This window comes from Homarus americanus, unplaced genomic scaffold (assembly GCF_018991925.1).
Source record: "Homarus americanus isolate GMGI-L3 unplaced genomic scaffold, GMGI_Hamer_2.0 scaffold7626, whole genome shotgun sequence".
Classification (NCBI taxonomy): Eukaryota; Metazoa; Arthropoda; class Malacostraca; order Decapoda; family Nephropidae; genus Homarus; species Homarus americanus.
The window spans coordinates 13,244,272-13,270,437 of NW_024718273.1; the positions used below are offsets into that span (position 1 = coordinate 13,244,272).

The window sequence follows — 26,166 nt, forward strand, 5'->3', positions numbered from 1 at the left end:
AGCCCACTCTCAGTGGGTGAATCACACAGGAAATGTATAACATTTGTTAAACAAAGTAACAAGTTTCACACAAAATCTATTAATTTCGTATGTTAAAATATCAATCACATGTAGTTCCACATCCAAGACACACATGAAGAAGTTCTCCCGATGAATGTTCACCTCACCGTAATCCACCCAAGTTTAGTCTAATGCACAGACACCCTCCCCCTCTAGATCCCCCCAGGCTCTGCGAATCCAGGTCAAAGGTATTATCATGTCAAGAGGTGCAGCTGACGCTCGTAAGTACATACTCTACTACACTACTACACTAGCAGGTTTTTGTGAGTTCGCCAGATTGCCCTTTGCAGCTGTGTTTACGTAATATTCTCTCGACGCGTTTTTAAATGCTACAATTCCTTTCGTAGTTAAAATGCGTAAGTTATATCGACTACGGTATTTTATTTCCTGATACCTTACCTAACACGATCTCCCAAGTGTTTACAAATACCGCAGATTGTTAGGAAACATAAACTATAAATGATGCAGCACATACTGATAACGCACTGCTACAATACTTTATATTACGATATATCGCAGATGATTAAATTGCATCAGTTTTCTCACCAACAAAAAATCTACTGTATCACCTTCTTAGACTAAATTAACCCTAGCTAATTTATCAACGGTGTTGCACCAATATAACTTCATTACGCTTCTGTAGAAATTTGTACTAGATAGGTTAGTTCTTTCAAAGGTATAGGAAACGGTCTGACAGCTACACCTCACAATACATTGAGTGCTTGGGAGCCATAAATCTAATTTCAGAAACATCAATGAACTGTTCAAGAATTCAGCCTGCGCAAAATATCTGAATTCTTTTATAAAACACAGAAATATGTGAGGAGATGATGCAATTTCCTCTTAAAAAGTGCCACTTTAATAGTAATAAAAAAAAGTAAGGAAATGTAGTGGAAGACCTTTTTATATCTATGGCGCATCCGACAATTCACTTTTTGTACAAACAAACTTTACTCAGGCGAAACTTGCTCAACAATATTAACACACGTCCACGGCTCTTGGGAAACAATGTTAGTAATTAGATATGACCAAGTAAAAACGTATAAATGCAAAAGGGAACATATTTCTACATATTTGGACAATTATCAATACATTTTTTTTCTATTTAGGTTAAATATATGGCAGTTCTTATGTTGGTGTGTCAACGACTGAGATTGCAATATTGTAATGAGGGCAGAGCAAGGAGAAAAAATACAATAAATAGCCTAGTGTAGTACTGTATAATAAAAACAATAAAAATACATCTACGACAAACAGTTGGAAGTAACACTACATTTGTTAAGAAGGAACATAGATTAGCAACTCCGAATAGCAGGATTCAGCGACAATTATTTGAGAAACAAAAATAATTACAATTAAAAAGGAAATAACAAAAGAACGGGCGAGAATGGGTTCAGGTATCCGTAGAGTGAGGTGGGCAACAGTGGGTTTAGTTATCCATAGTATGGGGCGGGCGAGGGTGGGTTAAAATTTTTGTAGTATGGGGTGGCCTAGGGTAAGCTGAGTTGTTCGTGGTGTGGGGCCGGCAATAGAGGGTTGGGGCGTCCGTACAGCGTGGGAACATTGATCAAGGGGAAGGCTCCTCCCTCGTTAAAGCTGTCCGCTCTTCCTGGCACCACAATGGAAGGGTACGAGAGAGGGGCGGAGGCTGAAAGAGAGATGGACAAAATCCTACCAGAAAATTTCCAATGAACAAAATCCTACCACAATAATGCAGAAAAGAAAACCTCACCGGGTTCAGTCCATACACCTTTTAAGGCATTTAAGTGAAATTTCGTCTTGTAACCATGTGGATATGTTGCGAGTGGCGATCATTGCACAGTAACACTGTAGATCTATATGAGTTAATGAATGTTGGGAGGTGAGTGGAGGAACGGTTGTGTACTGAATGAAAAATGGCTAATGGTGTGAGTGAATTTATTATATGGTTAGAGCATAGGTGTGTATATTCCACTGGAAGATGTTTAGGGTAATTTAATTCTATTTAGTATAGTTGGTGTTTCCAGCAATTTGATTATATTTAGAAAAGTGGGCGTTTGTTGTGTAGAAAGGCTCTTACAATGTTGGTGTATCGTGGTGTTGATGACATTATATCATTGTCTAAATCAAATGTAAGTCTGTATATTTTCAGCCACCGGCTGCAACTCTATTAATAAACCGATTATTTTTATTATTATTATTATTATTATTATTATTATTATTATTATTATTATTATTACAAACAGCATTCGAATGATCCTGAATTGCAAATTACGTAGACCACAAGTGGAGTTTATGCTTGGCCTCGGTGAGTGGCCAGGTAAGTTATATATTCCGACGGTTGATTAGTCCAAAGCTTAATGGGTAATTTAACCTATCTTTGGGACAGTAAATCATCGAAATCTAGTGCAATCTAAATCTTAGAGTCGCTGATGGATAGTGCGTACAGTTCGTACATTTCACGGTGATGCCAAGGAATCATGCTCGCTGAGTGGCCACCTCCGTGAGATGAGTGGAGCCAAACATTGGCGTGCGGCGGTAAACACACATTGTTTAAAGTGTTCCCGTACGACTCCTTTCACCTGGCGAAGGAATGTGTTGTTTAGATTATCTGTTGAGCATGAAAGGAAATTCAGATAGTGAAGTTGTACGCAGCCAAAAATAATATTGATGGAAATAATTGTTTTACAGCTCTCATGACATTAACGCGTCACCTACATGTTTCCGCTGACAAGGGGAAATAAAATCAGGTACACAGTTATCCACTGTTAAGAAGTATATTAAATTTCTATCCTAGTTTTGCTTTAATCACCGGGGATCTCACTGTTGATGTTAGTGATGTCAGACGGTTAAGGTGGGCAGAATGATCATCCTCCCTAATCACAAATTTACCTAACTGGCTTGTCCCAAAACCTCCTTGATCCAGAAACATGTGCTAACTATTCACCTCTTACAACTCCGTTAAGGTTATATTCTCGTTCTTTTCTTTACACCCCCCCACTGCCATCCCCCGTCCTCTACTAGATCTCTCTCTTAACTGACCTCCGTATTTCACCCAGGTTACAACATCTCCTTTACAGCCCACCCCCGCTCACATCCTGCTGGGTCTTGGCTGGGAGTCACAAAGTTAGACCAAGTCGTCCTGGGAAACTGTTTTGATTCTGGACCATTATTTTTGTGGAAGGCGGTTGGAGAGGAAAAGGCTTTAGTGTCCAATTTCCCTTGATTATGCATGCATCTTTCTTCAGGGAACACAGTACATTGATCCACTTAAGAAATCACTTGAAGATTAGTCTCACATTACATCACCTTAAGAGTAAACACCCTGATGCTAACCTTACCTAACCCCTCCAGGTATTGTTAAGGTGTTTATTTAATCATCATAGGTGAAATAAGCTGGGCTAATAATCGAGTGCCATATTTGAGTTCAGCAACGATTGTGAAACTTAAGAGGCACCGAGCAAAAGGACAATAGTTGCATAAACATTAGCAGTTTAGCTATTGAGAATATGGATTTAACTATTATATCAACGAAATGAGTTTGAAGCATGCTGAGCATCCTGCTGAGTGCAAATGATTGAAGTGGTAACTTCCAGAAGCTTTAAAATATGATATCACATCTAGGTTTAATTAAAGCAACACCTTTGTTGTCTTGAAAGCCGAACAAAACACTAATTCGTTAAGAATATGACAGTCAACATAATTATTATGTTGACCTACCATATTATTAATGCCGCTGAACATTAGCAGGCGAGTAGTAAACAACAGGCTTTAATAATGTACTTCAGGACCATTAGCACCCTAGTCCCCTGGCGTCACATACAAACCGTATGTTCAATGAATTGCCAGCTTGTAAGCTTCAATTCATTATTGATGTTTTTAATTTGTCGAAAAAACTTGTGTAGAGCAGCGATATACTCATGATATTTACTACATACGGACCTTTACTGCGCACAAAAAAAAAACACATACTCGGCATTCACTGTCTTAGAAAACCCAATTTTTGTCTCATCCTGGAGTGGTATGTGGTGTGTGACAATACCAAATTAATAGGTTAACTTCACCTCGGACTTGGAGAAGACCTTGCAGCAGTGTGACCAGGAAAAAAATAATTTACTAATACACAATACAGTACGTATTGTATATGCCGTAAAGCTTGTGTGAGGCGTAAGAGAAACAAAGGGTAGACGTGGTAATTAATGCTGATTTACTGTGAGTGGTTATATCAAGGTGAGTGAAGGATCCTTGTTATATACGGTAGCAATAGCACACGTTCCACAAGTATATCGTACAGCGGATTATGTGATAGGCTGCCATAATGTTCTGTTGTATTTTGTATATCATTTAGCTCCCATATATTAACAAGTTTTTTTTAAGTGCTCGACAGTAAAGAATACAGAGACTGTAAGAGATAAAGAAAGATAAAGATTAACAGGAAACAAATTTCACTTTGCACCTAACATGAATAAAACAGTTGCACCTATTCGTCAGCACATTCCGTAGCATACACCATAGACCTTCGCTTTAACCCTTGCCTTCCCTTTATCACTGGACTTCCCACCAAAGACAATATTGCTCGAAGTTTTATTATACTCCCAACTTCTTGCTTTCTGGTAACTGGAGTCAGGTGGACGATTATATTTACTGTGCCACTTTTGCCGACACCTGTTGTGGCTTCCCTGCACACACACACACACACTGATTGAAGCCTTCATAAATCCAGATTAATATAAAAATATATATATGTGTGTGTGTGTGTGTGTGTGTGTGTGTGTGTGTGTGTGTGTGTGTGTGTGTGTGTGTGTGTGTGTGTGTGTGATATTGCTTAACGCTCTTCAAAAACCATGTCTTTATTTTTAAGTTCAATACATGTACGATGGGTCAAGGGTTGTGGCACTATAAGAGGATGAAGCACTTCATGTTAAACGTTGATCTTCCTGCGACAATGGTGTCGCCAAGCGGCCGCGACATTCATGAGTTAACGAGTTCGCCTGTTGTAGTGCTCCATCCTCCTGTAGTTCTAGATCCTCGTATGGGTCTATTAAAGTCCTGTCTCGGCGCCCCTATAGTCTGGCTTCTGGTGGCTCCTACGAAATCCTAGTGCCTAAAGCATGTCTGCTAAATCTTAGCATGAACTGCAAAGTCAACTTGATTTAGAGGTAATTCTGATAAACGCTGTAAGTAACTGCATTATAACGCTATATCATTGTTATATTTCCCGTGTTCTTAGACCAACTCTGTATACAAGTTAGCCAGACTCCAGCCTCAGCAGAAGCCTTTCAACGTGTGGTTCACTTCCTACTCCACCACTTGCTTCTCTCACCTCACTCAACCAGCGTGTCATCTAGACTTCGTTGTCTTTCACACACTTAACACCTACACGCGCTGCTTTATTTTCTAATATAATCCTTGTCGAATGTTCAATTTATACTTGCATTATATTCATCTCCAAAATCTTGGAATAACGAACAATTTGGCAAGTCCCAACAATGAGATTACAGCCATCTTTATGTTATTCACTCACTATAATTCACTGGGGGAATAACAAAAAAAAAAAATTTATATACAAAATTCTCCTGGCAGCAGGCACAACCACAGGCGCGGTGCCCCATGACTTGAGTGGGAACAAGAACCTGTAATCTTATTTGGTAGTTGCTGACTTGTGGGAGGCGTTTACCCTTACAAGTCTTCCATAATACACTACGGGGTGGTTATTTGTAAACTATTTACTATTATTCATGAGTATTTATTGATTCTGAAGACGGTCATCAATTGCTAGGATGCCTTCTTAAGTTCCTTGGCAAGCTGTCAACGGCTGCAGGCCTTCCCTCATGCACTTGCAGGTGTGGGCAGATCATGGGAGTTTTGTTATTTTTTGGAGAATGACCAGAATCTCTTGTTCTGCGAACGACGCCAGTTTTCTTCATTTTGTTTTGTCGTATAGTGATAACAAGTTAATATGTAATTCGTTGTGGAACATGTATCAGGATGAATTAGTTTTAGCACAGAGTGTCATGCTGTATGTTGACTGTAATATGGCCCCACTACCACGGAAGAGATGTGAATTGTGTCGGTTATAAGACTGTCCGCTTCTGTGGCTTCCTATCATGTACTGTAACTGCTGGTGTCTTCCAGTAAGGCAAGGCTGTTGGTAATTAAAAAAAACAAACATGTTTTTTGGTGTTGTCTAATAATCTGATCCTCCTGCAGCTTCTGTGTTTTCACACTAAAAACCACAATTAGCTGTGGCTCCTTTTTAACTTATGATATTTAGGCATTTCCGGGTTACAGTCTTACCGTCCTCGTTACAAAGACTGTACAGAGGCTGAAGAATTTTTGCATTCCCCAAATTCTCCGCTTATCATTTTGAGAATTGTAAGTAAAGAAATTAAATGAATTATATACAAACCAGTCAGAATCAAAGCAAAATTAACTGCAGACAAAATAATACTTCGTCATCTCGGTGCCTATTTGTCGGGTTGTATCAGCTCTCAAGGACACCCGTGCCAATGTTGCCTCTCGGTTCACAACACAGAACACGCCAGTTTGTGTGGGAGGTACTTCAGGGAGACAACTGCTTTTCAAGGACACTATCAAGATCCATTCCATCAATGTCGGACCTCTCACACGGTGAAAATAAGGGCAATTTTGAATTTTAGTGAAAGATTAGGAGAGCGTAAGGCAATTTATTGTACTCTATTGTCTATTTTTCCAGGTATAGCCCCAAGTTGGGTGCAACAGTGGCCTGCGGCAGCAAAACAAAACAAAACAAAATCAGACGAATCTTTCACGTGTGGCCTCTGGCTTTGCTCATGTTTACCCCACGAAGGCCTCACGTGCTGACCTGTACTGTAGTTCCTCTCCACACGCTGCTGTCCCCCCATTCCCGCACATCTCTCTAAGCTCTACCATACACTGTAGCATGGCTAGCCAGTCAAGCACTTGGCACATGACCAGCTCAAGGCAACAGGGGTATCAATGATCGCTGGTGTCCCCTCGTGAACATCACATAGTTTGGGCACTGTGATACTAGAATCACTTAACAGTTCGCTGGTTACCTGTATCTGTTGAATTGTTTACCTTTAGTGACGTGTGATTTCAAAACTTCCGTGATAGTCTTTGAAGGTTTTGTGTCTGAGGCGAGTCTAACAGAATATGGGGATACTAAGTCAAAATCTTAACCTGGGCTTGAGTCTGTGTAGTGGAAATGGGTTTTCACTCAGGCCAGGGAAGGGGCCTGGAATAGTGCATGCTGTTCTGGCACCTTCTCCTGGGCTAGGGCAGCATGACGACTGGTGGTATAACTAGGCTACCTCGTGAGTATCATGATGGTGATTACAACAAACTTAATTCCCTCTTTTCCGGGGCATAGTTAGATAAGGGGTGTTTCCTAGAGTTTGTTAGGTAAGTCTAAAGTTCCTGTTACCTCTTAATAGTATAACGACTAATATGTGTTATTAGTTCTCACTCGACCTTCCTCCCTTAGTAACGAATGATACGACTATCTGAACACATAGATACCAACCCATATATTCTGGTGAGTATACTCGTCTATGCTCTTAATTTAAATGAATCATAAATAACATCGTGAATTTTCGTTATTCTTTAATACTTCATCACAAAATGTCCTCTGTCAACACGTTAATTCTGCTTGTCATCGCGATTATCATCTTACATATGGACCAGACCCAACACTCACAAACACACACACACACATCCTCCAACACTCGACCAGACCCAACACTCACAAACACACACACCACATCTTCCAACACTCGACCAGACCCAACACTCACAAACACACACACCACATCCTCCAACACTCGACCAGACCCAACACTCACAAACACACACACACCACATCCTCCAACACTCGACCAGACCCATCACTCCGACACACTACGTCACGTCCTCCCACACTCACCAGACCCAACACTCACAAACACACACACACACCACATCCTCCAACACCTGACCAGACCCAACACTCACAAACACACACACACACATCTCCAACACTGACCAGACCCAACACTTCAAACACACACACACCACATCCTCCAACACTGACCAGACCCAACACTCACAAACACACACACCACATCCTCCAACACTCGACCAGACCCAACACTCACAAACACACACACACCACATCCTCCAACACTCGACCAGACCCAACACTCGACCAGACCCAACACTCGACCAGACCCAACACTCACAAACACACACCACATCCTCCAACACTCGACCAGACCCAACACTCCGACACACTACGTCACGTCCTCCCACACACGTCCTGACAGCCACAGATCAGCCCCGCATAAACATCCATCATTCTAACCCTTTCTGGACCACCCAAACTTACACTTCATCTACTGGCGTTACTAAACCATTACCCTGTGGTGACAAATCAAATCCTATCCCTCGACACTTGAAGCATCTGACGAAGCACCAAACCCGCTTAAAATTGAACCGCCTCTCACCACACCCACTTACCCCTCCCGCCACACCCACTTACCCCTCCCGCCACCCACTCCACCTCCCTCCCGCCACACCCCACCCCACCTCCCTCCTGCCACACACCCACCCACCTCCCCCTCCCGCCACACCCCCATCAGCTCCACCTCTCTTACCTTATCGTCTCGGGAACCATCAGAGTTACCCTTGGAGTGCCTGTGATAAGATGACAACAAGAGTCTCGGGCGTTGTCCTGAGAGCCCAAACCTATGTGTCGTGTTATCGTGCTCTTGAAGGTGGCGCCACAAGACAATGACCTGGCTGGCCCGGTCCCTCTTGCCTAACATTTCTTTCTTTCTTTCTTTCTTTCTTTCTTTCTTTCTTTCTTTCTTTCTTTCTTTCTTTCTTTCTTTCTCTTCACCCTGTTTGCATTTCCCAGCCTTCACAATCCATCCCCTTTACTCCTTCCCCGACCTCCCATTCTCGCCTTCCACTCTTCGCCACACCTTTCATTTATAAAACCTAATATCATCACTAATGTTCTTTCCCTCCGCCCGACCGACACTCAACATTTTCTTAAAGTACTTTTACACGAAAAATCTGAATCTATAATGATTTACGTTATCACATTAATGTAGACGATGATGTAGGGTATGTGCTGACCGTAGACTTAATCATGTAGAGTGGAATGTGGTGTTTATTGACAATAGACACGATCCAACTTCTTGTGGGATGATGATTTAAGAATTGAGAGAGAGATCCGCCTTTTTACTCCGACTGACATGAACGCTAGACGGGCCTCCTACCACAAGTGTTCAGGCTAACCAGAAGCCATCCTAAGCCCGGCTGGTGAAGGGGAAATGTGTCTTACAATCAGGTTATCATGTAACACAGGTCTAAAAAGTCCTCCTTACTTAACGACATATCCTCAACTTTGGGAAATAAATAATGTAATTCAATGTTACGTGTGTTTTAAGTAAATCCTGGACCCGCAATGTGTGTCAAAATGTGTTTCATAAGGAAGATTATTTGTATGTATTTTCCATGAGTAACGATAATTACAAGAGTGAAACTAAATGATTGTGAGATGGTGAATAATGAATGAAGAAATATGAATTATAAATCATCATCCATCATAACCAACATTTCTGTCACCACCCACCATAACCACCATTACAGTCACCACCCACCATAACCACCATTACAGTCACCACCCACCATAACCACCATTACAGTCATCACCCACCATGAATCCCATCACCTCGCTAATGCCCAACTCATACAGTATCCACCCAACCAGCGTCTCAAAATGTTCTCCCTTGGCTCGACCTGTCACATCACCTTTGGACCCCGTCAATTGCTGGCACGTCTCGAGACCCCCAAAAATAGATAGCCTCTGTTTCTGTTATCTAGTGATGGTTATCTACACGGGATTTTGTTTATGTGTGTGATCCATGATGGCTGGTCTATACTTAATGTTTTGGAAGTTACGATATTTAGGCATTCACGGTGCGAGGGTTAGGACAGGAGGCGAAGTTTATACTGTATACACAGACCACCGCACTCCTTGGGACGCAGTAGACATGCTAAATTAAGGCGTCTTCTTATCATTAAACCTTTAGTTTCACTGTTATAAACAAGAAATCATAAACCTTGGCTTCTTAACATGTATCTTGAGTTGTCTGGCTTCACCTCTTCTAATGCATTTTATATCTTGGCAATGCGTGTCATATACACTGTATATTACACTGTATATTATACAGTATATTATACAGTATACTGTATAATATACTGTATAATATACTGTATATTATACTGTATATTATACAGTATTCCTATTTTTCTCGAACATTAAAGCTTTCATCATCCTTCATTGCTTAAGTATCATATAAAAAAAACAAAAGTTCTTATCTATACTGCCGCCACTGAAGTGTTATTGTCCCTTGGGATCAATACTCCACACTGCCTCAACCCTCATGGATGGGTTTCCCAGTTCCATCAAGCGTGGTTAGTACTGTATCTTGCTGCTGGATAACTTTTTTTTTTTTTACAAAGTTTCACCATCGTTTTGATTTCTACCTCATCTGTACTAGAAAACAAAAATAAATACTGTTTCCTTCCTGTACGTTTTCTCCTCCCAGTTGTACTGTGTGACTTTAGCCCATATTTTCTCTCCTGCAACTCTGACTGTTTCACTGATGGGTCCTTCTTATCTTTTGTTTACACCTGGCCAGATAGGATGTTGGGTTTCCCTCTAACCACAAAGAGAGATCAGATAAGTGTAGTTGTACATGTTATTCCCCAAAGCGTTGCCTTGCCAAACAATCGGAGTTATTTAAACTAAGAGATAGATAAATTCGTCGACAGTTGTGGTTATTATACACTCATAAAATGTCGGCTATTACCAACCTCATAATTATGATTGAACATATATATATATATATATATATATATATATATATATATATATATATATATATATATATATATACTCGTATATAAAATGACCATGTTATATGTCACTCATGTAATGTTGATAATCTCTCTCATACACAGAGAAGAGTAATAAAACTCCACCTTACGCATAATTACTTTTAATAAATATTATCCCTGACTCACAACCTTTTTTTTAAGTTCCGTCCCCTTTTTACCGCCTTTACAACATCCTGCGTTTGTGTCCATGACGTGGGTGATCACGACCACTGCGCACAAATACTGCGCAGCTTCGGATGCCAGGTTCAGGTAATCATGTTTTTTAGTACTAGCCTGTAAACGTCGTAGCAGCTTTTATAAGTTGCGATGGTATTATTTTTAGCAATAAGGCACAGTTTTGGGCATTTCAAAGTCTAATGTGTACTGACGGTGTACAGTTTGGGGGCATATCTAAGCCTGTACAGTATATCCTGAATACTACAATCAGAAATACTAAAAAAACAAACCGGATCCCCTGGAGATTCTGACAACCCAGCTCATTTTACCTTAAGATTAACTACCCGAAACGCTCACCAAGAAAACGTCACTTATCCAGGTATATATAACCGGATTTAGTCGAGATGCAGGGTTAGTGTTTATATATATGGTCTGTACTTGTGATCCCCTCTACGCCACAGGTATTGTAAATGCCATGACTAATTCTGATTTAAAGTACCTGTCTGACAATCACCAGGGATCGTATTGTTATGACCTCAGGGTAAACTAAAGGCGAAGGTTCACTAACATTTTGAAAGACTAGAGACCATAAAGGCATCCTGAACATAACACAAGCAGTGGTGATGTCACAGTTCCACATGGAAATAAGTACTCTCTCTCTCTCTCTCTCTCTCTCTCTCTCTCTCACAGCGTACAATAAAAAAAAATTACCCTATGAATAATTACTTTTAATAAGTATTCTCCCCGACTCCACCTTTCTTCAAGTTCCGTGGTTTAAAGTTTCAACCGCGGTGTACTTAGTGACTTCCTCGTGTATAAAACAAAAAAAGGAAAACAAAAGTTATTGCACGTGTTTAACCCACAAAATTCTTGCAAAATTATCCTCCATGTACTTCAGTCGCTGCATTTAACTCCCACATTTTTCTGTGGCACACGTGAAAGAGTCAACATCACATAAAACCTGTCGAGGATTTTTTTTGGTATCTAAGTTAAGCAAAACACAATTGAGGCAGACACCTGGCTTTTTATCTCACTGCACTGAATGTAAAATAAAACTTATTGATCCTATGAGCGAGACATCTTGCCAAGTATCTCATACGTAACACCAATCACTGATCTCGGAAAAATACTGAAAGAATATTCTCTTTTCCTGTAATCTTAGGTGGATGTGAAATGGTAAATAGGAAAGAGAACGAAAATGTTTCAGCGTGTGTTGATGGTGACAGTTGGGGAGCGGACTTTAGGTAAAAATGTTAATATCCTGATCGCCGGAAAAATACAAAAGCTTAAATCTGCCGTGTTACCAAACCCCCTTTTTAATTAATTTACTAGAGAATGTGATATTGAAGACGAAAAATCGGATGGAATTATGTGCGCATTTCAATATGGGATAATTCACGTTTTTATCCAAGTAATAAGACAAGTCAAGGACGGTGCATGGCAAGTCCGAATTTGCAATGAGTGAAGGAAAACTACTCTTTAGGCGAGTGATCTGGTGGGGTACGACTATTTTAATTAAATGAAGGCAATATCGTAAACTCCAGTAAAATATGTAATAACTTTTAATGAAAAATTTCCACGTCTGGATATTGCTCTTGAATTTTTTTGTCAAGTTGTTGGTAAATTTACCTGATAATGTGGTGAGTCAGATAAGAGATCTGCCTAGATGGGGTCCAGCCTTGCTGTGTTCTGTACTGTACTGTAGTGCCACCTCTTGCTCTGGTGTTTTGTGTTGTTACTCTGTCATTTTACAATCCGTAGTTCTCTCTCTTGGTTCTCATTATTTCAATATTCCATATGTAAAGAGGTAAAACGTCTGTAACCAGAATTTCTTTCTCCAATAACCTGTTTGGTTTTCATGAAAATGGCCGACAAACACAATCTGAAAATCATAATCGATCTTATCTTTGACAAGCTTCCTTGGAAAATTACCCTCCACAACTTTCTGGGTAGCCCAAGGACTAAACCTGAGAAAACTACTCGTCTGAAGTATCAATCTGAGTAGTCCCGACGTCGGACGAAGCAAACACACAGACCCGCTAGGTATTAGAAATTCTGGGGAACTGGTTTAACCTCCGGGTTACAATAATGAGAACTTAAAACACCATCTTTGTCGTTCATATTATACAGTACAAGCTCACGAGGGGGAGGGTGCATGGTGAACACCAGCGACCCTGATGACAGGAGACGAGCCCAGCATCCCCCCAAACGCTGTGGTCCTAATATACACAATATATTGTATACGTGCCTCGGAATAAGTGGTATCACTGGCAGTCTGGCATTGTCCATCTTAAATGAAGCCTTATGGCGAGCTCAGATGCACACTAATTATATATTTGTTTTTGTACACTTCATCTCATGTTATTATTTCGCGATAACGTACTTACTTCGCTTGTCTCTCACCAGGCTCAGTCCTCTAGTCGGATGTGAGAGGGCTGTTGTCTAGTGTGACCCTACAAACCATGGCAGGTTTTCTCTCCTGTACTAACACTAGACTCCTCAGAAACACTGAAAGAGGTATTACATAAGACAATAATTTTCTTACGCCGTCAAAGCTAAATATTACAAAAATATATATTTTAAGTGAAAAGAGTAACAAGAAGCAGGATAACGGAAGATGGAGAACAGTTACAGAAGAGGCCCACAGGAGGAAAGGGGAAAAAAAGAGGATTATGGCCCTGGCAAAGCTGTGTATGACGTAGGCCGCTTTGCCATATAAGGAAACAATAAGAGGAGGAAGCAGCAGGGATCATCTGGAGACAAACATGATCCACTATTTGAAACCACTGACGCAGAATCAATAACACCTGGAACTGACTCGACCCAACTAATGTACTCCGCAAGACTAAATAAAAGATACGTGCACCCAGGCGTTTTGTCAGTCTTAATTCTCTCTCGCCTTTCAAACACCTCTCTTCCTCTCTATCCCTTCCCCCTCTTCTTTCTCGTTTCCCAGTTTTCGCCCCCCGACCTTTTTATATCGTCTCCCCCTCCCCCCTTTTCTCTCTTTCCCTCTCCTCTTTCTACCCTTCTTCCCTCTCCTCCCACTCACCTTCCACTTTCCTTCCTCCTCCTCCCTCCACTCTTTTTCCCTCTCCTCCTACTCTTCATTCCACTGCCTTTCTCTCTCTTCCTTCCACTCCCGTTCACTATAGTCACCCGCCCCCAACCCCTCGATACATTGACCAACACCGTCGCTGGCTGGCGTGTGTATTGTGTGTATATCAACCGTTGTCATGACACACACCACACGCTGTATGACAAAGACTGGGGCGGTTGAGGCGCACTTTCTTATTGTGCTGCACGCCTCCAACACCTTCACCATGCGTGGAAATAAACTTATGCCAGGCAAATAATATCAACCAAATTCATCAGGCCACGGTTAAATTACTACCGAGCTGTGTATTATTTGATCACACAATGAAAAATACCAAGACAACATATAAGAACTGGGGGAGGAGGGAGGGTACAGAACTAAGAACTTTCGTGGATTAATGTTTTACTTTTGTTGGATATTCATGCACAAATATTATTCTCTTAAATTCCTGGTATAAACACACGAGAACCCATGTAGAAGGCGTTGCCAACTGTCAAACAGTGTGTGTGTGTGTGTGTGTGTGTGTGTGTGTGTGTGTGTGTGTGTGTGTGTGTGTGTGTGTGTGTGTGTGTGTGTTTTGTTGACGTCACTCAGTACCAAGGACGGGCGAGCAATACAAGTTGAATTAATCGTAGTTTAGCCAATGGTGATATGTATAAACTTAGCTCTGTGGACTGAACAAGGGCCAACTTAAATTATTTCTATAGGAGGAATTGTCACCATATTAAATGGAAGGGACTTTCATTAGTAAAGAAACACTACCTATCAACACTTATACATTATCTCAGAATAAGCAAAAGAATTTTATAAGTAATAAAAAATGCCATCAGTAGTGAACGTCATGGAATCCGCTATACCTGGCTATAGGGATTAGTAGACTTAGGGATTAGTAGACTATCTCCACTAACCCCTTCACTACGGTTAGCGCCAGATACAACACAGGGGGGAGGCCATACACAAAGATTAATCTAAGTTCATCTACAGGACGAAGGATTTATCACGTTAGTGTAGTGTGGCTGGGACACGTGATCCTGTGAAGGTAACCGCCCCTCAGCGTCACCACACGACTGACCTTGTAGGTTTAGCTTGTAGGCGGGCAAGGAGACTTCGCCGCCATTAGCCCCCCCACACACACACACACACACACACACACACACACACACCTGAAGGTGGTCGCTACAAACTGTGCCAAGACGGGTGTACAGACTTCTTCCAATATCCAGACTGGTAATATTATTGCTATTGGTGTTATAGTCCTTTCTAAGATGACAAAGATAATATCTTCGGAGAGCAGACAGCAAGCCGGGGAGAGTAGCCCTTTTGGTCCCCAGACGGTATGAGGTCAACGACTTCTTTGTCTGGGACCGGGCCACGTGGCTGTAATGAGAGAACCTTAGTACTGAGGAAGCCGACAAAGGTCGTCTTGTTTCTCAGGATGAACGAGATCCTCGACTGTGGCGCCACCATCTGACGCTCAATATAAAAATGATCACTGTAACCAAGCTTAAACTGCCAAGACTATCCGTCGTATAATCAAATCAGTTCTTTCGGTTTTTTTTTGAGGTTTGCTGCTAATCGGGTGTGTGTAGTCTGTGAGTAGAGCAATTATGACAGCAGAAGCGAACCAACTAAACTAGCCTGACATGACGATCTAAGTTTATGTGAGTGCAACTTGTCGTAAACTCGTTTGTCCCCAGCGATACATTAAACTAATGACGTAAAGACGCGATCTTCTCTGGTATATGAACAGTCCTACGTCACATTAAGCAATGCCAGTATAAAGTTGTTAATGTATTTCAAGTGACACGCTGTTGTACTCTGCATATGCGTGCTATGTTAAATCCTGTGTGCGTAGGTTATTTATTTTATACGCAGGTTAAAAATACCCGGCTCTTTAAAAATAATAATCAGATCTCGGGCCGTGTTCGCAGCCACTTTCCTTGTCCCTACCTTACCTCACAATATACCTAAATCGATTTTAAAAATGCAATCATCCCTACATCACTTGACCTACAATAGCTTAGAGCCCTAGACTACGGTTAAGAAGGTAGAAATATATTTTCAAATAATCGCAAATTCGTATCCAACCTGGACCCTCTTCATCCCAGAGAACGCATTATGCAAGCCGGCAGCCAGACGGCCAGCCAGGGAGCCAGCCCCAGCCGGTTCTCTAAATCAGGCACAGCTTTTTGCTGGAAGCTGATTCTGGAATGTTCCAAAGGTTCTATTTTACCTCAATTTTTTTTCTTAAATCTATGACAACATACGTGAAATAATTTTTATATTACTGGTCGATGTGTTTATTATTTAGAATTTATGAATTTGTATTTGCATTTGCATAAGAACCAGGATTTTAGCTAAATGATATTATGAACAGTTGAATTTGAGGAGGGGAGTGCAAATGCAGCTCACGTGGTGATCTGCTGATCGTTTAACCGGTTTTGCGAGGACGCGGTAACCCACCTTATAGGGGAACAAAGATCTTTTCTAGAACCTCCCTGACACGGACACACCCAAACATCACTCCACCACAACAAACCCGCACACACTCCTACGCACAAACCCATGAAAAATATATATATAATACTATGTGGTGCAACTTCCTGTGTTTACATCCGCCTCGTCATTATTTTTACCCACTGTGTTAAGCTAGCTGAGGAAGGGATAGGTGAGGGGTCAGGGAGGAGCAGAGGAGAGGCAGTATCACGCCGGGATTTATGTAATGAAGCTAGGCATGAATCATCGCCGCCGTGAGGCGTCGTCACTCTTGAAATTTGTGAGGACGCATCTCATATATATATATATATATATATATATATATAGTATGTATATGTATTTTTTTTTAAGAACATAAGAATGGAGGAAAGTGCAGCGGGCCTATTGGCCCATACTGGGCAGTCCCGTTTACACCCAACCCCTAATGCTCATATAAGCATCCAACATATGTTTGAAGCTATTCAGCGTATTCGAGTTAATGATGATATTTGGTAACTTGTTCCATTCATCCACTACTCTGTTTCCAAACCAGTGTTTACCTATTTCACGCCTAAATCTAAATTTGTCTAATTTAAAACCATTGTTACGAGTTCGCTCCTGGTTGGATAGTTTGAGTACCTTTGTGATGTCCCCTTTGTTTAGCCCTGACTTCCACTTATACACCTCTATCAGGTCGCCCCTCGCTCTACGTCTCTCGAGGGAGTGCAAATTAAAATGCTTTAACCTGTCTCTATACTCAAGGCTCCTAATGCCCGGGATTAGTCTTGTCATTCTCCTCTGAATTCTTTCCAATGATTCTATATCCATTCTGTAATACGGTGACCAGAACTGAACTGCGTAATCCAGGTGTGGTCTCACAAGCTCAAGATACAGTTTTAGGATGACCTCGCTAGTCTTGTAACTACCACTCCATTGTATGAACCCAAGTACTTTATTAGCTTTGTTACGAGCAAAAACACATTGTTTACTTGGCTTAAGGTTCCTGCTTATCATTACTCCTAAATCTCTCTCGCAGTCGGATTTCTCTATGGCATCGTTGTTCATCTGGTATCTGGTTTCCCTGTTTACATCTCCTATACTGAGTACTTTACATTTGTCCACGTTGAATTCCATCTGCCATTTTTCAGACCATTCGAAAAATTTGTTTAGATCTTCCTGTAGTTTTGCAGAGTCCTTGTCAGATTTAATAACACGTCCTATTTTAGTGTCATCAGCAAATCTACTTATGTTGCTGTCTATGCCGATATCTATGTCGTTTATGTATATAATAAATAATAATGGTCCAAGTACTGAGCCTTGGGGAACTCCACTTGTGACGTTGCTCCAATGTGACTTAGTGCCGCTAATGCTCACTCGCTGTTTCCTGTCCTGTAACCACGCCCTAATCCATTTAAGGATGTTACCTTTGATGCCATGTGCTTCTACCTTTCTAATTAGTATTTCGTGGGGGACTCTGTCGAAGGCTTTGCTAAAGACGAGATATACCACATCATAATTGTGCCCCTCGTCCGATTCGAAAACTGATGAAAAGAATGTTAATAGATTAGTTAGACAGGAACGTCCGCTTGTGAAGCCATGCTGGGAATCATTGATCAATCTGTGCTTCTCCAGGTCATTTCGAATAGAGTTTGAAATGATTGCTTCCAGTAATTTGCCTACTATTGATGTTAGACTGATTGGGCGGTAGTTAGAGGATAGTGATCTATCCCCCTTCTTGAAAATCGGTATTACATTCACTATCCTCCAGGATTCTGGTACTACACCTGTTTTTAAGGACATGTTAAACAACTTTGCTAAGGGCATACTAAGCTCTTCCTTACATTCCTTTAATACTCTGGCAAATATCTCATCGGGACCAGGTGATTTATTAGGCATTAGTTTGTCTATTTGCTTACTAACATCGTTACTAGTCACTACTATCTCGCTTAATTTGTTTTCTTCACTATCTCCGAATAGAGTCGGTGCCTCGGGTATCATGTTTAAATTTTCGGTGGTGAAAACTGTTGAAAAATATTTATTCAGATTATTGCTCATTTTTCCGTCGTTATCAGTTAGCTCGCCGGTATCTGACCGTATTGGTCGAATCTTTTCTCGTGTTTTAGTTTGATACATTTGGTAGAATCCTTTGGGGTTTGTCTTCGCCTCCCTTGCTATCCTTACCTCATTATTCCTCTTGGCTTTCCTTATCTCGGTTTTAACCCTACTCGCCAATATCTTATAATAATCCTGGAGGTAAATTTCGCCACGCTTTATCCTTCTACCTATAGCCTTCCTTTGGCCAATGATGTTCTTTAAATAATTATTTATCCATTTAGGGTCATTGTTGTCTGATCTGAGTTTTTTGTGTGGTATGTTCTGCCTTTGTGCATTAAGTAACTCATTATTTAAATTGTCGTGGAACTCGGCAATCTCAGATCTCGTTATCAGGTCGGAGTCATCTGTCAGGTTCACGGCCAAGAGCGACACCCCCTCTCTCAGCTGCCTCTTTAAACTGTCAAAGTTTGACCTTCTGAAATCTGGTACTTCAGTGGAATTTTCCTTACGTCTGCCCTGAAGATCTAACTGGAATCTAATTTCTTTGTGATCGCTGTTTGCAAGTTCGTTCTCTACCTCGACATTGCTAATGAGGTTTTCTCTGTTCGACAGAACTAAATCGAGTATATTATTACCCCGTGTGGGTTCGGTTATATGTTAACTTAGGAAACAGTCCTGGATCGTCTCGAGATAATCCTCTGATTCTGAGTTACCCGTGAGGTCAGTCCAATCTATTTGGCCAAGGTTAAAGTCGCCTACTATACAGACTTTGTTGTGTATAGAAGCCCTGCGCATTTCATCCCAGATAAGTCGCTCATTGACTCTATCAAGATTGGGAGGTCTATATATTACTCCTGTGATAAATTTTTCCCTACCGTCGCTTAATTCTATCCAAATTGTTTCTGTATTCCGCTCAGTTTTTATTTCCTTATTTATTTCACACATTATAAGAACATAAGGAGTCTGCAATAGGCCGGTTGGCCTGTGCATGGCAGCTCCTGTCGAGAGTTACTACCACTCTTCATCAACCATTATATATGTGTGTGGCCTCAAGTGCGTTTGTTTACACCCAAAGTAAGGAGTTCTTTCCAATTTTAGCGTGTCGTGTACGAACATTAAATGACTGGGAGGAGCGAGTGAGATGACAACACAAACCTGGCAACCAGCAGAAATAAGCCTCGTCCCAGGAATTTGGAGAAAATGAGAGTAGTGTGGGACTGGCAGGGACCAACAGGGGAAGAACAGTAGTGGCGGGTAGCGATGGAGAGCCAACAGGTATATGGGGAGGGCACTAGGGAAATGGGAAACAAGAATGTAAAATAGACGAGAAATGAAGAACAGAGGGTGTACTGTACAATAATAAGTTTACCGGAAACTGTCAATGTAGCTTCCACTACTGAATCTATTTAATACATTCAATAGTCATGACTATACTAGTGATATGCAACGTACGCTCGCCACAAAAATTTTCGAACAGCTGGACACGACAGATTTCAAAATGAACACTATGGCTCGTGTTATCTCAGAATGGTTGGTATAAGTGGTTGCAAAGTGACAATATTTCGGAATAATATTTTGCTAGTCTTTATAACATTATTTTATAGGTGAAAAGAAGTAATTTGATTTGCAATAAAACTTCCTCAGAGAACATTGTTCAGATTTCTCGTTCGTTTTGTCATATTGTATGACTTAGAACGTTCGAGAACTTTTCGTGGTAAGTAGTACTGTACGTGAAAATCTAATCACTGTAAGACATGTCACATGGAGGCTTAGCCCTCTGGGGGAGGTGAAAATGTAGGGAAACATGAGGAAGACAGAAGAGTCTACAGTATAGTGGTAGAAAGTCTAAAATAGCGATCAACTGTACACCCCCATGTCATATAAAAGTTGGTGAGCTGATGGTTGGTTATTCCTTCTTCAAACTGATCAATGATAATCAAGTTAATGAAAGACATTTATAATGAAGAAATATTAAAGTAAACATAACATAGGAACAAAAAAAATGGAGGAAACTGCAGATGACAGTAGGCCAATTGGCCCTTACTGGACAGTCTTGTTTACACCCAACCCACTATCGCTCATATATCCATCCAACCTATGTTTGAAGCTATTTAGCGTATTCGAGTTCATGATGATTCTGGGTAACCTTTTCCACTCATCCACTTCTGTATTTTCAAACTAATGTTTACCTATATCGCGCCTAAATCTAAATTTGTCTAATTTAAAACCATTGCTACGAGTTCGCTCCTGGTCGAATAATTTAAGTACCTTTAATATATCACATTTTTTTAACCTAGGCTTCCATTTATACACCTCGATCATATCGCCCCTCACTCTACGTCTCTCGAGGGAGTGCAGATTCAGATGCTTTAATCTGTCCCTATACTCAAGGTTCCTATTGTCCGGGATTAATCTTATCATCACCCTCTGCATGCTTTCTAGGGATTCGATATCCATTCTGCAGTACGGTGACCAAAAACTGAACTGCACAATCCAAATGAATCTTGTAACTAACACTCCTTTGTACGAACCCAATTATTTTGTTAGCCATGTTCTCGAGCAAATACGCATTGTTGGATTGGTTTAAAATTCCTACTTATCATTACTCCTAAGTCTTTCTCACAGTCGGATTTCTCTATATCAACGTTGTTCATCTGATATCTGGTTTCTCTGTTTACGTTTCCTAGACTAAGTACTTTACATTTTTGTCCACATTAAATTCCATCTGCCATTTTTCAGACCATGCGAAAAATTTTTTAATATCTTCCTGTAGTTTAGCAGAATCCTCGCCAGATTTAATTAAACGCCCTATTTTAGTGTCGTCAACAAATTTACTTATGTTGCTGTTGTTTATCGCGTTCACCGAAAGTTCGATTACAACATTTGGCTGTACTGTACAAGAAACGGTAAAAAGACTCAGATGATCACTGGAGTATTATTTTAGAAAACCTTCATAAGCAAAAGATCTAACTGTTTCTTAAAATTTGGCGGAAATCTTGGTACAGGCAATTTAATAATGTACAGTACAGTATTGTGAATAATTTTGTTTTATAGTAAATCCCCCATTATTACCATAAGAGTTATTGTTGCCATGGGTATATCTCATTTTTAACATTTTGCTTTCGATTTTCTACCGTCATTCTTATTTCCTTGTGCTGTACTGTAGTATATGTATTCCAGTAGCTAGCATTTAGCATACTCCAGTCACAACTCGGATTTCGTTAAGTTATTGAGCGGCATTTTATTACATTATGTTTATATTACTGGATAGTCTGTGGCCCTACTAAAGTCCAGAAAGTGTCAAGTCTATACATGTACGGTTCTGCAGCATGGCCTATACTGTACACAAGAGCTATGCATTGCTAACTACCCCTGGTGGATTTGAAAAATAAATAATATTCTTATTTCTGTATTATTATTACTAATACGATACCAGACTACATACATAGCTTTTATCACTACCTACTAGCGGAATGTTTGCTATTTGACTACCTCAGTGTGGAGTACAGTATAGTAGGTGGTCTTCATCATGACTCGAGAAGGTTGAGGTACGTCGCGTACATCGACCTTCCTCGTCCTTGGGCTTAAATGTCAGACATTTAATGCCTTACCTGACAATGCAAGGTGCTTTAGTGAACATAATCAAGTTTAAAATGAACCACTATCTTAGTACAGACAAACCTTATAAGTTAGACGAAGCTCTTTGAACCATCTTGCCCGGATTAACGTAGGTATCATACATGATCTAACTCGTACTCTGCTAGAATAACCAGAAACTATACCACTTTACACGGCTTCTAGTAAGTACAAGTGGATTGACTATTTACTATAAGATACGTTCAGCAGGTTGCCCATTTTCGAGAAAAGGAAAGGTGACCTCGGGTGTAACTGAGAATAACTACACTGTGAAAGGCTCAATCATATACAGCATGTTACTAATTCTCCCTTAAATTAAGTTACCAGAACAATCTATTTATTTAAGAATTTATCTTTCTCTTAAAAGTGCTGGTAATGCTTGACTTGTATGAATGAGTATATCGTAAATGTAACTTAATTTACATCATGTCTGAAATAAATGATGTTCTTGCTCATTTTGTGTTCCTTTTCCCCCAAAAAACTTAAGGTAATGATATTCGATAATATTCCATCACCAAACTTTCAGAATAGTTGACACTCTCCCCTCCTTGCTAAACCGTATCACTGATTTTTTTTTTTTTTAGGGAGAATGGGCCACTGAAAACTACCAAATATTGTCTCTTCCTTCTCACATCTGACAGTTCTGATGTGATTTGTTCTCATTTATCGGAGTGGTGATCACAGTCAACCTACTGTGTGCGTACCATACATCTTCCAAAAAGCCACATTATAATCATCTCGAGAAATAGACAAAGAACAATGTTACTTTTAAAAATACAATACATTGAAATTGGTATCCTAGTTATCTGTCAAGCATTACCCAGGTGCTTGAACACGGTGGTACTGTACAAGCATACTGGTACTAGTCTGAATCCACTTTTATGTGCCAAGAAATAGTCAGCTGAGTCAGTCGCCACTCCAGTAATGCTGAGTCTCCAAACAGCATCAACAAAGCAATAACTCGCTCTTAGGAACCAAATAATGTATGGTTGTCAAATCTCAAATTACCTGCTGTACCTGCCCCCGGTTTCACTCTACCTGGTGCTGCTACTTTGGCACTCACTCCCAGTATCTCTCGCCAGCCCAAGATTGTAGTATGGCAACCATATGTGACTGCCGAATAAGGCTTTGTAGTTACTCAGTTTTCTACACACAATACTAAATAACATATGCTACAGTAACTAACTTTCTAATCTAACCTAAAATAACGAGGGTGTTTTATGACAAAGCTCTCTTCCCCCCCCCCCGTCACCCTTCCCTTTCTCTAAACTTTCTTCACTTAGGTTCGTCTGAATCATTATATTAATCGCCTACAGTGATCGTGTCTGGACGAATCACTCCCATCCTGTATTTGGCTTGGCTCAAACTCATCAAATTTCACAGTTCACTTTCAACGCCTGGACCACCACCCTAGGTCATAATAAGTTGAATATATCACTACTGCAGCATGGTTTCTACATATCCGGTTCTAATAAAGTTCCTATTTTCTCCGAACCCTCTAGTTTCTCTGTACTCAATTTATAATTTATATTTCTCGGTTATGTCTAGATACAGTAGGACTAACACCAGTCAAGCAACACAGATAATCAAGTGCGTTCAGTGGGTGTAGCAGTGTGAAGCATATGTTAAGTAAACAAGAGATAATGTAGCTTTAATTGGCAGCGACACTTAAGAAGTGTGCATTAGTTCCCAAAGTTTGTAAATGGTGTCGGTCGATTTCAATTATTCGAGTCTTAAACCTGGGATTTTCTTAATTTCGTGTTGGATAAAGAAAATACAGAAACCAAGATTAAAAAAAAGGGTTAAACGAACTAGGCAAATCTAACCTGACCTATTTAATGTAACTATTCCTACAATATATAGGGTGGGCGAGAAGTAACTTTCAGTGACACAGATGGGTCTCTACAGCTTTGTGAATGTGTCAGATATTTCTATCCCACCCTGTATTTTAGTTACAGTATGTTGGGTAAGGCTAGGTAGGTAGGTTAGGTTAGGTTAAGTTGAGTTGTTTTTCCGCCATGATGAAAGTATACACGATATTGAATTATGTAGTTACAGAATGGTGATATTTTCATTCATTATTATAGGTGTAACCTGTGAAAGATGGCTGAAAATCGTCCGAAAGTTTCTCGGTAGAAAAAAATCGAGGATGTTCAGCTTCAGCCGTTAGTTGCGTTAGCAATCACACCTATTTTGCTTTATATCCTGATTATCCTGATTGCAGTATTGAAATGTCAAACTCGCCAAATTCCCATCCGTAAATTTATAATTGAGAGAGAGAGAGAGAGAGAGTGAGGCATAATACGTCGCTCTGGAACACAAGTGAACAATGGCAAGATCAGCGGATGTGGGATCCACTTACTTAGCAGCGTGGAGGTGTGGGGAACTAGGTGGTGGGTCGCTTTGTTGTTTTTTCTCCTCTCCGTTTGTGGTTTGTGACAAAGCCAGGCGACCTCCTGCAGCTCCTGCTAGAGAACAACTGGGAAAACGTCCATATTGTTCAGAAACCGAGATATTAATAGCGCCAGCCTGGGGAAACTGTGACCCTCCAGGATTCTTTAGTTTGAGGTGATGGTGTGTACTTTGTTGTTGCGCTTGATAAAGGTGCAGTGTTTGATTCCGTCTGTTGGTGCCGCTAAATTAGTGCACACTAATTTCCAGTTTCCGAAAGTTTCAATGGAATAGCTTGGCTTTTAAAATGACACTTTACTAATAAAACATAGTCTGTCTCACGAACGCTATCAAGACTGAGAAGACGAACTGGTCTTGCTTCCTCTACGTCTGACACACGTGGAGCGACTGGCTATGCCGGGCTGGCTGCTGGCAGTGGATAGCGGCTAGGTGACGGCTGGCTGGCTGGCTGGCGTGGTATCAGCGACCACTGGCAGGTCTTACTCGCCCTCGTTAGCTTTGGGTAACGCCGCACAGGTTGCTGTAATTAGAAGTTACAGGAACACCTCTTGGCATCCTTTGATGACTCCGTTAGTTCACTCTGGTTTTACAAAAATTTGGTGATGGTGCGCTGGCTCAGTTAGTAATGCGTCAAGCCGGGAGAACTGGACCATTCTGGTAAGGGAGGTGGGATCAATACTACGGGGTGTATCGCGCATGGCTCGCCTGCCAACCAAGCAGACGCGGGACCCCGCACGGGCGGTGGCTGAGGTACGTGAGGTGCAGGTGACCCTCAGCAGCCCTTCCTGCCCTGAACTTGTTCTTTCACCTGTCCTAAGGTCTTTAATACAAAACATGACAAACATCCGGAAAATATACAGGTAGTTATTCAGCATTTGATTCTCGTATAATTAAACCTCACGATATCGTCCAATGGATCGAATTAATACTCGCCGAGGCTTACGTCCATAATGATCGGGAGAAGGGAATAAACTGCAACATTCTCCGTTGTGGTAAAAAACAAATTTCATGAACTGTGTTAATATCGTAGATGAACTCTATCCCTCAAACCATACGTATAACAATGAAGAAATAATATAGATGAAGATTTGATTCACCGATCTGCGGCATGAATGACATACATAATGGTCTCTGGGTGTGTGTCTCGCTCTCTGTTATATATGCATATTTACTTTCTTATTCACCCGTTTCACGCATAAATTATTCCCTCTTAAATATCTCCCCTGTAACGCTCACTTATCACCCCTATCGAACATTGCTCTATCACGTGTACTTCCGTTTTCTCTCCTCTCTTTTCTCTTCCTGTCCCTTTTATTATAATCAACTTTGCTCCCGCTGTTACAGAC

At 40.8% G+C, this 26,166-nt stretch overlaps 1 protein-coding gene across 1 annotated transcript in view; it reads right to left on the reverse strand.

Annotated features, from left to right (window-relative positions):
* Positions 1-25,437, reverse strand: part of LOC121859417 (influenza virus NS1A-binding protein homolog) — a 61,565-nt gene extending 36,128 nt beyond the window's left edge. The window contains exon 1 of the mRNA XM_042356210.1: positions 24,771-25,437. The gene's annotated coding sequence lies outside the window, so the exon portion shown is untranslated. The remainder of the gene's footprint in view (positions 1-24,770) is intronic.
* Between the last annotated feature and the right edge of the window lie 729 nt (positions 25,438-26,166).